The sequence below is a fragment of the Pleurodeles waltl genome, chromosome 5 (assembly GCF_031143425.1).
Source record: "Pleurodeles waltl isolate 20211129_DDA chromosome 5, aPleWal1.hap1.20221129, whole genome shotgun sequence".
NCBI classification, from domain to species: Eukaryota; Metazoa; Chordata; class Amphibia; order Caudata; family Salamandridae; genus Pleurodeles; species Pleurodeles waltl.
Window position 1 is genome coordinate 1,180,810,634 of NC_090444.1, and position 14,686 is coordinate 1,180,825,319.

Here is a 14,686-nt window from a genome sequence, read left to right on the forward strand (position 1 = left end):
GGCATGCTTTAGTGATGGGTGTCCATGCTTTGTTGTGTCATGCAGGGCTTGGTGTTGGGATGTGTGGTTTGTGTTATTAGTACATTTGTGAGGAGTTGGAGTGATAGGGGAGGGGGCGAGGGTGGGGGTCTGTGATAGCATGCAGGAAGAGTGGGGGATATGATAATTAAAGGTTTGACTTACCAGAGTCCATTCCTCCACCGACTCCTGCGAGACCCTCAGGATGCAGAATCGCCAAGACCTGCTCCTCCCATGTTGTTAGTTGTGGGTGAGGAGGTGGGGGTCCGCCGCCCGTCTGCTGTACCGCCAGGTGGTGTCTTGAGACCACGGAACGCACCTTCCCCCGTAGGTCGTTCCACCTCTTCCTGATGTCGTCCCGATTTCTTGGGTGCTGTCCCACTGCGTTGACCCTGTCGACTATTCTTCGCCATAGCTCCATCTTCCTAGCTATGGAGGTGTGCTGCACCTGTGATCCGAATAGCTGTGGCTCTACCCAGACGATTTCCTCCACCATGACCCTGACCTCCTCCTCGAGAACCTGGGGTGTCTTTGCCATGCCATGGGGTGGTGTGGGTGATGTGTGGGGTGGTGTGTGTGGTGATAAGTGTGGTGATATGTAGTGGTGTGTGGTGTTTTGTGCGTGGAAGTTGTGTGGGTGATGGTGTTGAGTGCCTGTGGCTGCTAGTTTGTGGATGGTGGTGTCTCTCTCTGGCCTTCTTTCGGAAATTTTTGGTAGTAGGGGTTTGTGGGTGTGTCTTTTATATTGTATTGAGTGTGTGGGAGTGGTGTGTGTATGTGTATTTGGAATTGTCCAATGTGGCAGTGTTTTGTATGTGTGTGTGTACCGCCAATGGAATACCGCGGTTAAAAGACCGCCGCGTGGATTTGTGGGTCGTGATAGCATGGGCGTATTTCTGTTGGCGTGACGGTGGAGGTTTTGTTTTCGCCAGTTTCTCACTGACCTTTGGTGTGGCGGACTTGTGTGGGTGTCTGAATTTTGTCGGATTTCGAGATGTGGGTCGTAATAGCTGTGGCGGAATTCCGCGGCCGCGCCGGTGTGTTGGCGGTCTTCTGCATGGCAGTAAGCGGCTTTTACCGCCAATGTTGTAATGACCCCCCAAGTCTTCTACAGGTTCTGGATACTCCCAGATAAGGGCGACCCCTTCTAGTAGCCACGGTGTCCCTTGACAGGCTACGCCAAAGCAGACTGTACCTTCCAGAAGGAGTCCCAGAGGGAAAAAAAACCAACACTGGGGAAAAAAACTCAAACAGGAACTCTTGAAGAAAAACAAGAAAAAACAGGACTTAACAACAAGAAACAAAAATTGGCAAAATCTCCCAAGGCAAAAAGCAGGAACAAAGAACAGGCAAAAATCTCCCAATGCAAAAAGCAGAAACAAAGAACAGGCAAAAATCTCCAAAGGCAAAAAGCAGGAACAAAGAACAGGAGCGAACAGCACATCCAGAAGGAAGTGTTTGCAACACAAGGTGAAACAAGACTGACTGACTTATATACTGAGAAAAGGGAAGTGACATCACAGGAAAAGGAAAGAACACCATCTTGAATTGGGAAGAGCCCATAGACCAGTATAGGAAAAAGAAAGTAGTATAAAAGAATAACAGAGCATGCTGGGACAAAAACATGAAGAAGACAAGATGGACACAACATGGACAGAGACAGGAAAAAAGACCAGACAAACCCACCACCAACAACAAAAAGAAGAAAAAAGGGCTACAGGTAAGTGTAGCGTGACCAGGAGCGAAATATATGCTTCCCAGAATGTGTAGTCAAAAATTGCAGGGAACGGCGCTCCGAGTATCGGTAGCGTGTTCCATCCGCGAGGACAGAAATAGACGCCGCGTCTGAGCACGGCGTTACAGTAGGTCCTCTCCTCAAGGCACCAGGTTTGTCAGGATGACTGTCAAAAAACAGGCGGACCAAACGGGGAGCAGGGACGGAGAAAGCATCCTCCCAAGAACAGTCACTGAGAGGGTATCCTTTCCAATGGACCAAAAACTGTAGTTTGTGTCGCAAAATTCTGGAATCACAGATTTCCTGGACTTCATACTCAGGCTGTCCATTAATAGAAAGAGGAGGTGGACGCTGGAACTGGCGATGGTATGGATCAGGAACAAAGAGTTTTAACTGGGACACATGGAAAACAGGATGAACCCTCCAGGTCTGAGGTAAGCGGAGACACACAACTACAGGATTCAGGACTTGTGAAATCCGAAAGGCTCCATAAAAACGTGGCTTGAACTTATTGGTGGAAAATCGGATGGTAGAAATCTGGAAGAAAGCCATACCTTGTGGCCCACTTGATACAAAGGTGCGGCTTGTCGATAACGATCCACCTTTCGTTTCACTGCTTGTTTCGAAGCTAGGAGAGTTGTGTGAAGTAGGCCCTGGATTCGATAGATCTGATGTGAAAAAGAAGTGACAGCAGGCACAGAAGAGGATGTTCGGGAAACAGTAGTGAAAGTCCTCAGAAAAAATCCATAGGTACAATAAAAGGGTGTGGTCTTGGTCGCACTAGGTATTGTGTTGTTATAGGAGAACTTGGCAAGCGCAAGATACTCCGACTAATTGCTTTGTGTGGCATTACAGTAACATCTCAGATACTGCTGAAGTTCTTGATTCACTCTTTCAGTTTGCCCATTAGTTTGTGGATGGAAACCAGAGGATAAAGAAATCTCAATGTTAAATAAGGCACAAAAGGCTCTCCAGAAACTATATACATATTGAGGCCCTCTGTCCGAAATAACCTCTTGCGGATGACCATGGAGGCGAAAAATATTCGCAGAAAAATGCGACTCATTTCTGGGGCCATCTGTAGTTTCTTCAAGGCTGAGAAATGGGCCATCTTGGTGAATGAATCTACGGTCACCATGATTACTTGGTTACCAGAGGAGGTAGGTAGAGAGCATGTGAAATCCGTGGATAGAGTACACCAAGGAGCGGAAGGAACTGGTAAAGGTCTTAATAAACCTGCCACCTTAGTTTGGGGTGTCTTAGTCTGAGCACAGACTGGGCATGCTGACACATAGGATTCAGTGTCTGTCTTAAGCAAAGGCCACCAAAAAGATCGCTGAAGCAGCTCCTGGGTCTTCCTGATACCTCGATGACCGGCTATAGGAGAATCATGCACATTTGTAGAGCTTCTGTCTGCACTTTCTTGGTAGGTAGGAAAAGAGCATGTTGATGAAAGAAGTAGTTGTCCTTCTGCAAAAAAGGAGTCACTCTATCCCATTCTGAAGCAGACAGAAACTGGTACTCGGATTGAACGTGTTCTTGAAAAGATTGAGTAGCTCCGATGATTCTGCTAGACTCAATAAGATGTGGAGAGGAGTTCTGGGCTTTGTCAGGATATCTGCGGGATAAGGCATTTGCTACTGAATTCTGGGAACCAGGTATGTACGTGATCACGAAATCGTACTGGCTAAAGAAGAAAACCAATCGAGCCTGATGACTATTGCGACACTGAAAACTCCAAAGACATTGGAGATTACGATGATCAGTCCTGGCTTCAAAAGGCTCTCTGGAACCCATCAAGAAATGCCTCCATTCTTTACAAGCTGCTTTGAGAGCGAGTAGTTCTCGTTCCAATACAGAATAATTGCGTTCAGCCTCTGATAGTATATGAGACAGATAAAAGATAGGATGTTCCAATCCATCGTTGTCTTGTTTCTGCAGCAGAACTGACCCAAAAGCTCTGTCTGAGGCATCAGTCACAACGATAAATTTCTTGGTATTGTCAGGATGACGCAACACGGGTGCTTGGGTAAAGGCTGTTTTCAATTCTTGAAACGCGAGTTCAGCATCCTTGGTCCAAACGAAACCCTTCTTCAGGTTCTCTTTCTTTATTGTTTGTGTTATGAAACTTTGTAGGTGGGCAAAGTTCTGAATAAACTGACGATAAAAGTTTGATAAACCAAGGAAACATTGCGTTTCCTTAATGGACGTTGGAGAAGCCTAAACTAATATGGCACTGACCTTGTCAGGATCCATGGATATTCTGAGTTGATTAATACAGAACCCCAAATACTTTACTTCAGATTTATGGAACTCACACTTCTTAGGTTTACAAAACAATTGGCTTTTCTTGAGTCTTTCCAGGACTTGCAGGACATGATCTATATGTTGCTCAGGATCACAGGAATATATCAAGATATCATCCAAATAAATGACTACATATTGGTTGAGTACATCAGAGAACACCGAATCCATAAATCGTTGAAAAACAGAAGGGGCGTTGGTCAGTCCAAAGGGCATAACACAGTACTCATAGTGCCCAAAAGGGGTACGGAAAGCTGTCTTCCATTCATCTCCTTCCTTGATCCGAAGGAGATGATAGGCACCCCATAAGTCTAATTTTGTAAACATCTTGGCTCCTTGAATGGCATCTAATATATCTCTGATTAAAGGCAGCGGATATCGATCCTTAATCGTTATTCTGTTGAGTTCACGAAAGTTAACACAAGGACGCAGATCCTTAGTCTTCTTTGGGACGAAGAAGAGAGGAGCCCCGGCAGGGCACGTGGAAGGAGCAATCAAACCGTTGTGTAAGTTATCGTCTAAATAATCCTTTAGCACCTTCTTTTCTTGGTCTGTCAGAGAATACATTCGACCAAAGGGGACGACTTCATCAGGATTTAAAGGAATAGCACAGTCATAACTGCGATGATGCGGCAAAATAGGATTACTAGGTTTCTGAAAAATCCTGATATATTCCTGATAACAATCTGGAACCCCCTGAATCATATTGATAGGGTTAGTGTTATCCTTAGTTGACTGACAGGACCTTTTGGGAGTCCAATAAGAAGTAGTTAAAAACCCAACACTGGGGAAAAAACCTCAAAACAGGAACTCCTGAAGAAAAACAAGAGACAACAGGACTTGACAACAGGAAACAAAAATAGGCAAAATCCCCCAAGGAAAAAAGCAGGAACAAAGAACAGGCAAAAATCTCCAAAGGCAAAAAGCAGGAACAAAGAACAGGCAAAAATCTCCCAAGGCAAAAAGCTGGAACAAAGAACAGGCAAAAATCTCCCAAGGCAAAAAGCAGTAACAAAGAACAGGCAAAACTCTCCCAAGGCAAAAAGCAGGAACAAAGAACAGGAGCGAACAGCACAACCAGAAGGAAGTGTTTGCAACGCAAGGTGAAACAAGACTGACTGACTTATATACTGAGAAAAGGGAAGTTACATCACAGGAAAAGGAAAGAACACCATCTTGAATTGGGAAGAGCCCAGAGACCAGTATAGGAAAAAGAAAGTAGTATAAAAGAAAAACAGAGCATGCTGGGACAAAAACATGAAGAAGACAAGATGGACACAACATGGACAGAGACAGGAAAAAAGACCAGACAAACCCACCACCAACAACAAAAAGAAGAAAAAAGGGCTACAGGTAAGTGTAGCGCGACCGGGAGCGAAATATATGCTTCCCAGAATGTGTAGTAAAAAAACATGGGGAACTGCGCGTTCCATCCGCGAGGACAGAAAGAGATGCTGCGTCTGAGCACGGCGTTACATACCCCCACTGAAAGACCAAGTCAGACACTCAGACACCCACTCACAGACCCAATCAGACACTCATGCACCCACTCACAGACCCACTTGGACCATCATGCACCCACTCACAGATCCCCGGACACTCATACAACCACTCAAAGACCCACTTAGACACACACACACACTCACAGACGCAGTCACACAGTCATGCACCCACTCACAAACCCACTGACACTCATACACCCATTCAAGGACCCACTCAGACACACACACACCAACTCACAGACCCAGCCACACACTCATGCATCCACTCACAGACCAATTGACACTCACACACTCACACAAAGACCCAGTCAGAGACTCACACACCCAATCACTCACCTAGTCACACACTCATGCACCCACTCACAGACCCACTGACACTCATACACCTACCAAAAGGCCCACTCAGACAATGAAGCACCCGCTCACAGACCCACTCAGGCATTCATGCATGCAGACCCAGTATGACATTTAGGCACCCACTTACAGACCCAGATAGACACTTGTACACCCTCTTGGAGACCCACTGATTCACTCATACACTCACTCACAGACCCAGTCACACACTGATGGACCCGCTCACAGACCCATTGACAATCATACACCCACACAAAGACCCACTCAGATAGTCACTCACCCACTCACAGACCTAGTCACACACTCATGCACCCACTCACAGACCCACTTGGACTATCATACACCCATTCACAGACCCACTCAGACACTCACATACCCAGCCAAAGGCCCAGACAGACACTTTTACACCCACCCAGAGACCCACTGACATGCTCATGCACTCACTCACAGACACAGTGACACTCATACCCCCACTGAAAGACCAAGTCAGACACTCAGACACCCAGTCACAGACCCACTCAGACACATGCACCCACTCACAGACCCGCTTGGACCATCATGCACCCACTTACAGATCCCCTGACACTCATACACCCACTCAAAGACCCACTTAGACACACACACACTCACAGACCCAGTCAGACACTTATGCACCCACTCACAGACCCAGTCACGCAGTCATGCACCTACTCACAAACCCACTGGCACTCATACACCCATTAAACGACCCACTCAGACACACACACCAACTCACAGACCCAGTCACACACTCATGCATCCACTCACAGACCAATTGACACTCACACAAAGACCCAGTCAGAGACTAACACACCCAATCACTAACCTAGTCACACACTCATGCACCCACTCACAGACCCACTGACACTCATACACCTCCCGAAAGGCCCACTCAGACCATGAAGCATCCACTCACAGACCCACTCAGACATTCATGCATGCAGTCAGAGACCCAGTAGGACATTTAGGCACCCACTTACAGACCCAGATAGACACTTGTACACCCTCTCGAACACCTGCTGATTCACTCATACACTCACTCACAGACCTATTGACACACTCATGATCCCACTTAGAGACACAGTGACACTCATACACCCACTTTAAAACCCATTCAAAGACTCAAACACCCACTTACTGATCCACTCACACACCCAGTCACAGACCCACACAGACACTCATGCACTCACTGAGAGATGCACTGATACTCATACACCCACTCAAATACCAATTCATACACTCACACAACCACTCGCAGACCCACTTGGATATTTAAACACACACTCAAACACCCAGTCTGACACTTATACACCCACTCACAGACCTCCTGAGACATAAATTCACCTAGTGACAGAGTCACTGACAGTTAAAGACTCAGTGGAAGATACACTCTGACATTCACATATTGACTTAGAGACCCACTCACAAACTCATACACCCACTCACTGACCCTCTCAGATAGTAAAGCACTCATGCACTCACTTACAGACCCATTTAGTTATGCACCCACACACACAACCATTCAGACACTCATGCACCCACTCACAGAGACACTGAGACACTGTTGCACTCACTCAAAGACCCACTCAGACACTCATGCATCCACTTACATACCCACTCAGACACTCATGCACCCACTCACAGACCCACTCAAACATTCTCACAGCCAGTCACACACCCATTCAAACACCTTTGCACCCACTCACAGACCCAATTAGACACTTTTGTACCCACTCAGAGACCCACTCAGACAGTCAATCAATCAATCAATAATTTGTTAAGCACGCTACTCACCCGGTAGGGTCTTAAGGTGCTGGGGGGTGCTACTGCTCGAAGAGCGGTGTTTTGAGGTGCTTTCCAAAGGCTAGGAGGTCCTGGGTCTTGCGTAGGTTGGTAGGGAGGGAGTTCCAGGTTTTGGCGGTGAGGTGGGAGAAGGATCTGCCGCCGGATGTGGTGCGTTGGATGCGAGGGACTGTTGTGAGGGCGAGGTCGGCGGAGTGGAGCTGGCGGGTCGGGATGTGGAAGTTAAGCCGTTTGTTGATGTAGGCCGGTCCAGTGTCGTGGAGAGCTTTGTGAGCGTGGATTAGGATTTTGAAGACGATCCTTTTGTTGATGGGTAGCCAGTGTAGGGTTCTGAGTTGGGCGGAGATGTGCTCGTGGTGAGGGAGGTTGAGGATGAGACGTGCTGAGGCGTTCTGGATGCGCTGGAGTTTTCTCTGGAGCTTGGCTGTGGTTCCCGCGTAGAGGGCGTTGCCGTAGTCCAGTCTGCTGCTGATGAGGGCCTGGGTGACCATTCTTCTGGTTTGTATTGGAATCCACTTGAAGGTCTTGCGGAGCATACGTAGGATGTTGAAGCAAAAGGACGATATGGCGTTGACTTGCTGAGTCATGGAGAGAGACGAGTCTAGTATGAAGCCGAGATTGCGTGCATGGGTGGTGGGTGTCTGGGGTGGTCCTAGGGTGGCCGGCCACCATGAGTCGTTCCATGCTGACTTGTTGGGTCCGAAGATGATGATCTTGGTTTTTCTTGAGTTCAGCTTGAGGTGGCTTTCTGTCATCCAATTAGCGATGACGAGAAGTCCGGTGTGGAGGTTGTTCTTGGCAGTAGAGGGGTTCCTCGTGAGGGAGACGATGAGCTGGGTGTCGTCGGCATAGGAAATGATGTTGAAGCCGTGGGGTCGGACGATGCTGGCGAGCGGAGCCATGTAGATATTGAAGAGGGTGGGGCTGAGTGAGGATCCTTGGGAGACTCCACATATGGTCTTGGTGGCTTTCGACCGGAATGGGGGGAGGCGAACTCTTTGGGTTCTTTTGGAGAGGAAGGAGGTGAGCCAGTCCAGGGCTTTGTGGCGAATTCCGGCGTCGAAGAGGCGTGTGTGAAGGGTTTTGTGGCATACGGTGTCGAAGGCTGCCGAAAGGTCGAGAAGGATGAGGGCAACGGTTTCACCCTTGTCAAGTCTGGTCCTGATGTCGTCGGTGCAGGTAATGAGAGCGGTCTCGGTGCTGTGGTTTTTGCGGAATCCAGACTGGGAGATGTGGAGTATGTTGTTGTCCTCCAGAAAGCGGGACAGTTGTTTGTTGACTATCTTCTCTATGACCTTCGCGGGGAAGGGGAGTAGAGAGATAGGTCGGTACTTTGTGAGGTCTTCGGGGTCTGCTTTGGGTTTTTTGAGCAAGGCGTTGACTTCAGCATGTTGCCAAATATCTGGAAAGGTGGCGGTTTCGAAGGAGCTGTTGATTACAAACCGGAGCTGGGGAGCGATAATTTGGCTGGCCTTGTTGAAGATGTGGTGGGGGAAGAGGTCTGTTGGAGAGCCTGAGTGAATGGTGCTCATGGTTTGGGTGGTTTCTTCATCGTTGGCGGGGGTCCAGGTGCTCAGTACGTTGGTGAGGCAGGGTGCTGTGGGGTTGGCCGTGTCGGTGGTGGTGATGGTGGGTGACTGCGTTATGAAGCTTTCATGTATGTCTGCAATCTTGCGGTGGAAGTAGCTGGAGAGGGAGTTGCAGAGGTCTTGCGAGTGCGGAGGGTCGATGGTGCAGGATTTGGGTTTGATGAGTTCCTTGATGATGGTGAATAGTTCCTTGCTGTTGTGTGCGTTGTTGTTTATACGCTCTTTGTAGAAGGATCTTTTGGTGGTCTGAATGAGCAGGTGGTGTTTGCGCATGGCTGATTTGTGGGCGGAGAAGTTGCTCACTGATTGTTCTTGGCGCCAGGCTTTCTCAGTTTTCCGGCATTCTCGTTAGGAGGTCTGAAGTTCTGCGGTGAACCAGGGAGCTGTCTTGTTGATGCGGGTGGTGTTGTTTTTTTTGAGTGGAGTGAGGGTGTTTGCGCAGTCGTCGAGCCATGGTTTGAGGTTGAGGATGGCGGCGTTGGGGTCGTTGGTGATGGGTGGAGTAGATTGGGCGAGGTTGGAGATCAGCTGTTCCTTGGAGATCTTGTTCCACTTGCGGTGAGGGATAGGATGTTGTTGGTGGTGGGTGGTGGGCTTCAGGAAGGCGAAGTGAACGCATTGGTGGTCGGTCCAATGGAGTTCAGTGGTGTGAGTGAAGGTGATGTGACTGCTGGAGGAGAACATGGCATCAAGCGTGTGTCTGGCTGAATGGGTGGGCGAGGTGACCAGTTGCTTGAGGCCGAGGTTTGCGAGGTTGTCCAGCAGGGCGATGGAGATGCAGTCGCTGGTGCTCTCTAGGTAGAAATTTAGGTCGCCGTCAAACATCTGTTCACAAACCCACTCAGACTCTCACACACTCACTCACAGACATAGTCAGACTCTAACTTATCCACTCACAGACCCAGTCAGACTCTCACTCGTCCAGTCACAGACCCACTCAGAATGTCACACATCCATCTGTAGACCCACTCAAACACTCATGCATCCACTTACAGTCCCCATTAAACTTCCACTGAGGTATTCAGAAATGTATTGTGACATGGAGAGAGTGAAAGAAATACATATGAACAATATGTGGTGTTGTGCATTGAATGTGTACTTTTGGTTTGCGAATCCACAATGGGGTTGGGACTCCAAAATGTTTGTTAAAAATAAAATCAGATTTTCTTTCACATTTAAAGAGTGTTTGGGATATAGGTTGGCTTTAAAAAGAGCCTTTGAGTTTATTGTGTGTATATATTTAGTACATATAAGAGCGGATGCAGAGTGGCAAGTTGCTGAGAAATACTCTTTTGCCTTTATCTGTAAAGTGCACGCCATCTCTTCTACATATCCCATCCATGTCAAAGAGCAGGTTATTATTGTAGATAGAGCCCATGCTATGGTCTCTGAGGAAAGCTGAAACAGTTTTATTAATATGTTTCCTGGCTTTCTCAATCTGTGGACAGAATTGCTTTGAGCACTTCCATTTCTGCCTCTGGCATATATTAGAGAACACAAAGGCAGTATGAGTGAAAAGGTGCATTAATTGAACAAAGGTATCCTTCATTAGGATTTCCAGTCCTACCAGTGTGCCCAGGTCATTACCACCACAGTGCACAATCATGAGGAGAGGTGGTTGGCAATCTCTTAAGCTTTCAACCAAGGGTGCCCTCTCTGGCCAACCCAAGTAATATCCACATTAGGCAAACCCAGTGACTCTTTCTACCATGCCCACGAGCCCAAAAAACATAGCTGTGACCTACAATCCACACACTATAACCATTTTGAAGGGAAGGAGCAGTTGCACACAAGAGAAGGCTGCAGCTGAATGAGGGAGTTCTCAAAATGTGAGGTCGTTAAAATGGAAGAAGCACCTGATTAAAATAAAAACACACATATTTGATTGGATGTTGTAAATACAGTGGTCGATAAAAATAGGTTGTAATTAAAAATGTTAAGTCAGTCAATCTGTGATTGGTTCTTATTTTTTCTTAAACAAGTAATCCCATTTTGGATATGCTTACATTCTGTAATAGTCACAGCACACATTAAAGCTAGTCTTCTGCTAACACAAAATGCTGTGAACATTTGAACTACTGGTACAGTAGAGTGTTCTAAAGGAGGTTGCTATGGCAGCTGTGGAGAAAGAGTGTGGGGGGAAGAGGAGCTTTTAAAAAAGACATACATTTTTCAAATAAGAGAGCTTTTTGTAGATAAGGAACTTTTGTTTTCCAATTCAATATTATCACTGAATTTACAATGTAGAAACAACTGTACAAAGGAATAATGGGAAATATATTTTCAACCCCAGATTGGAGTCGCAACTCTGTTGCAAAGTTACACGAGGGGCTGCGCTGTGCGCCACAATGGAGTCACGACTCCAGCACCACACAGTAGGAAGTTCGCTTTCTTACCAAAAATACAAGATATGGTTAACAGTCACTAACCATTCAGATGTGGGATAGCATAAATAAAACATGAAACATAGTTTCTGATTTGATATCTAGAACAGTATCACTGAGAGCAAAGATGAACAGGTTGCCCTTACTGGTTGCCTGGACTAAAAGTGGCGTACCATTTTTATTCTGAGATTTCATTATTATATTAAGAAAAGAGCCAAAGCGATATTGTGATAGTATTTTACCTGTCAATGGAAGCTATTAACAGGTATGTGACTAAAAGTATTAGTTTCAAAGCAAGCTGTGTTTTTTTTAGATAAGAGTGATAAAAGTGTATATGATATAGATAAAACTGCATTAACTGAGCTATAGGTAGGGAGTGGTTGAAACGTCTATTCAGATATATACAACTGTATTCAATATTTTAGGAAATGATTAACATTAGAAGCTTCTAAGTCATGCAATCTGTTCAGTACTGTAGATTTTAGATGCACAGTTTATGGCGCCAGTTGAGTTGGAATATATATCAAAAGAGAAGCATAGAGTTACCTTTTTAGTAGCCAGAGGCTACATCTAAAGTAGAATGTATATTTGTTTTACAGTGTGGTATCTGTTTGTAGTGTTAGGCATAAAGGGTCTGATTTATGAGGCCCCTGGCACAGGGTGGTGCAGCAAGTGTCTTATTGTGCTGTCCTGTGCCACCGTGAAAGGGGAGAAATGTGCTGTATCTGCAAGATAAAGTGCATTTCTGTTCTCTCCCCTGTGCTGTTGCAAAAATTACTACCTATTGCCAATGCAGGCATCCTTTATTATGCTGCAAGGGTGCCTGTGTTGTAGGGATGATTAGCTTGCTCTTGGAAGGGACAACTTGCTGCATAAAAAACAATCATAACAGGTGTTTTATGTTTGCATAAGACTATAGAATGATATATAGACCAAAAGAATCAAGTATGCACTAGTGCACTCAATGTCTGTTGACTGTGACAGTGTTGACTGTGACAAGTATACACACACTAATAGACAAAAGTACACGTTCCTGCATAAAAATACACTTTGAAGGACACACTGATAGGGATGGTGAGACAGCCAGGCAATTGCTAAATAAATGATGTATTGTGCCAACAATGCTGTTATGTGAATGAATACAGAGTAAATTATAATGATATATAAGTGAACAGTTTGTTATGTAAATGTAAATCTGTTGCTATATTGTTTAGTGTTTCACATATTTTTTTTTACCAGGAAGTGATATTGAAGATGCTATCAAAAACAAAAATAAAAAAAAAACTGAGGAAATCCTATTATCTACTTGCAATTGTCATAACAAATGAGGCAAACCCATGTAACCCTTAGACCCGGGTAATTAAATATTGATCAACAAATTAAGTCAACTCGGGGGAAGTATATGCCTAAACTCCCACCGCATTTAAAATACTTTTTCAATCAACTTTAATCTAAAATAAATGTATAATACTCCCGGTCAATTTATATCACCATTTAATGATTACTCTAATGAAAAAATATATATCTCCTTCAATCACAAAAACTTCATTATAAAGTAGGTGCTCCTAATATACGATGCAGTGAAAGTGCAAAAGTGATGTACGTGCAAAAGTGTTATGTACAATATATACAGATGTGGTTAAAAGCTTAAAGAAAAGAGCAAACTTCAAAAAGACCCCTTCATTCCAAGTGTCTTGAAGTTACTCATATATAATCCACATATAATATACTCAACGTTTGACCCTATATCAAGACATCAATCATTTGTGGGCCATGCTCAGGACTGAATAGCTCTTTTCATAGGGAACACCTAATATTTTAAGTATCCTATTTAAATGATTCCCATTAATTCATAGAATACATCTCTTCTTTTTTTATATTCCCTGGTGTCAATAATTTAACAACCTCTTCCAATTGGTAAGAATCTTACAATACTTTAATTGCAAACACATATACTATAAAGGCATCCAACTCATGCATCACAAACGGACCGCAGACAGATTGCATTGCCCCATCACGCAACACAATACCCTTTATACAAAACATATACACATATCCCCACAACTACTACCTCCCTTCTCCCAGCAAACACTACTCTGTCCACTCCCACTAACACAACCTGCCATCACCCACACAACACAAAACTACAGTATACATTTCTCTCAGTCTCAGCCTTCCAGATACACACTCTCTGCTCATACTAACCAACAACACTATCCGCTGTTTTCTCCACACAGACCACCTGTCATCATAACAATGCCCAAACCCTGCCTTCAAACACACCATCTACAAACACTCTTCCCCTCTCTTCACCAATTACACCCAACCATACAATCCCCACATTTCACTCCACCACACATATTACCTCTTCCAGTCATCACAACTAACACTAACTCCCCTGACACACATCCATCACCTCTTACACACCTCGTACATTCATCTCCAAAACACATCAACACCCCATCTAACACTCAAATTCCACTCACCAGCACTAACTCACATACAAATCCCTCACCAAAAACAACTACACCAATATCCCCTCTCACTATTCCACTAAAACAATACCGACCACAAACATCAGCACATCAAAGCAACACAAACTTACATTACACTTATTGTCATACCCACTCCCACCCTCAGGACTACACAAAGAATACAAATTCCATCCTATCTCCACCCCTACTTTCTCACTCTTCACAAACACCTACCACAAGCACCCCAACCCAGCAACTTTCATTCAGTCGCCTCTCCTCCATTGCACAATTTAGAGCCTTACATCATGATCCACATGCTCCTCCACCACCCCTAACCCATACTCCATCCACACTAAACAAACGCAAACAAAATAAAAAACATGCCACTCATAGCAACCTCGCATCCCCTTGTCTATTACTTAATAAAACTACCCTACAAAAAACAGTACACTCCTCATGGCTCTCTCAGCCACCAAGTCCACCACCCACACACACAGATCCAACA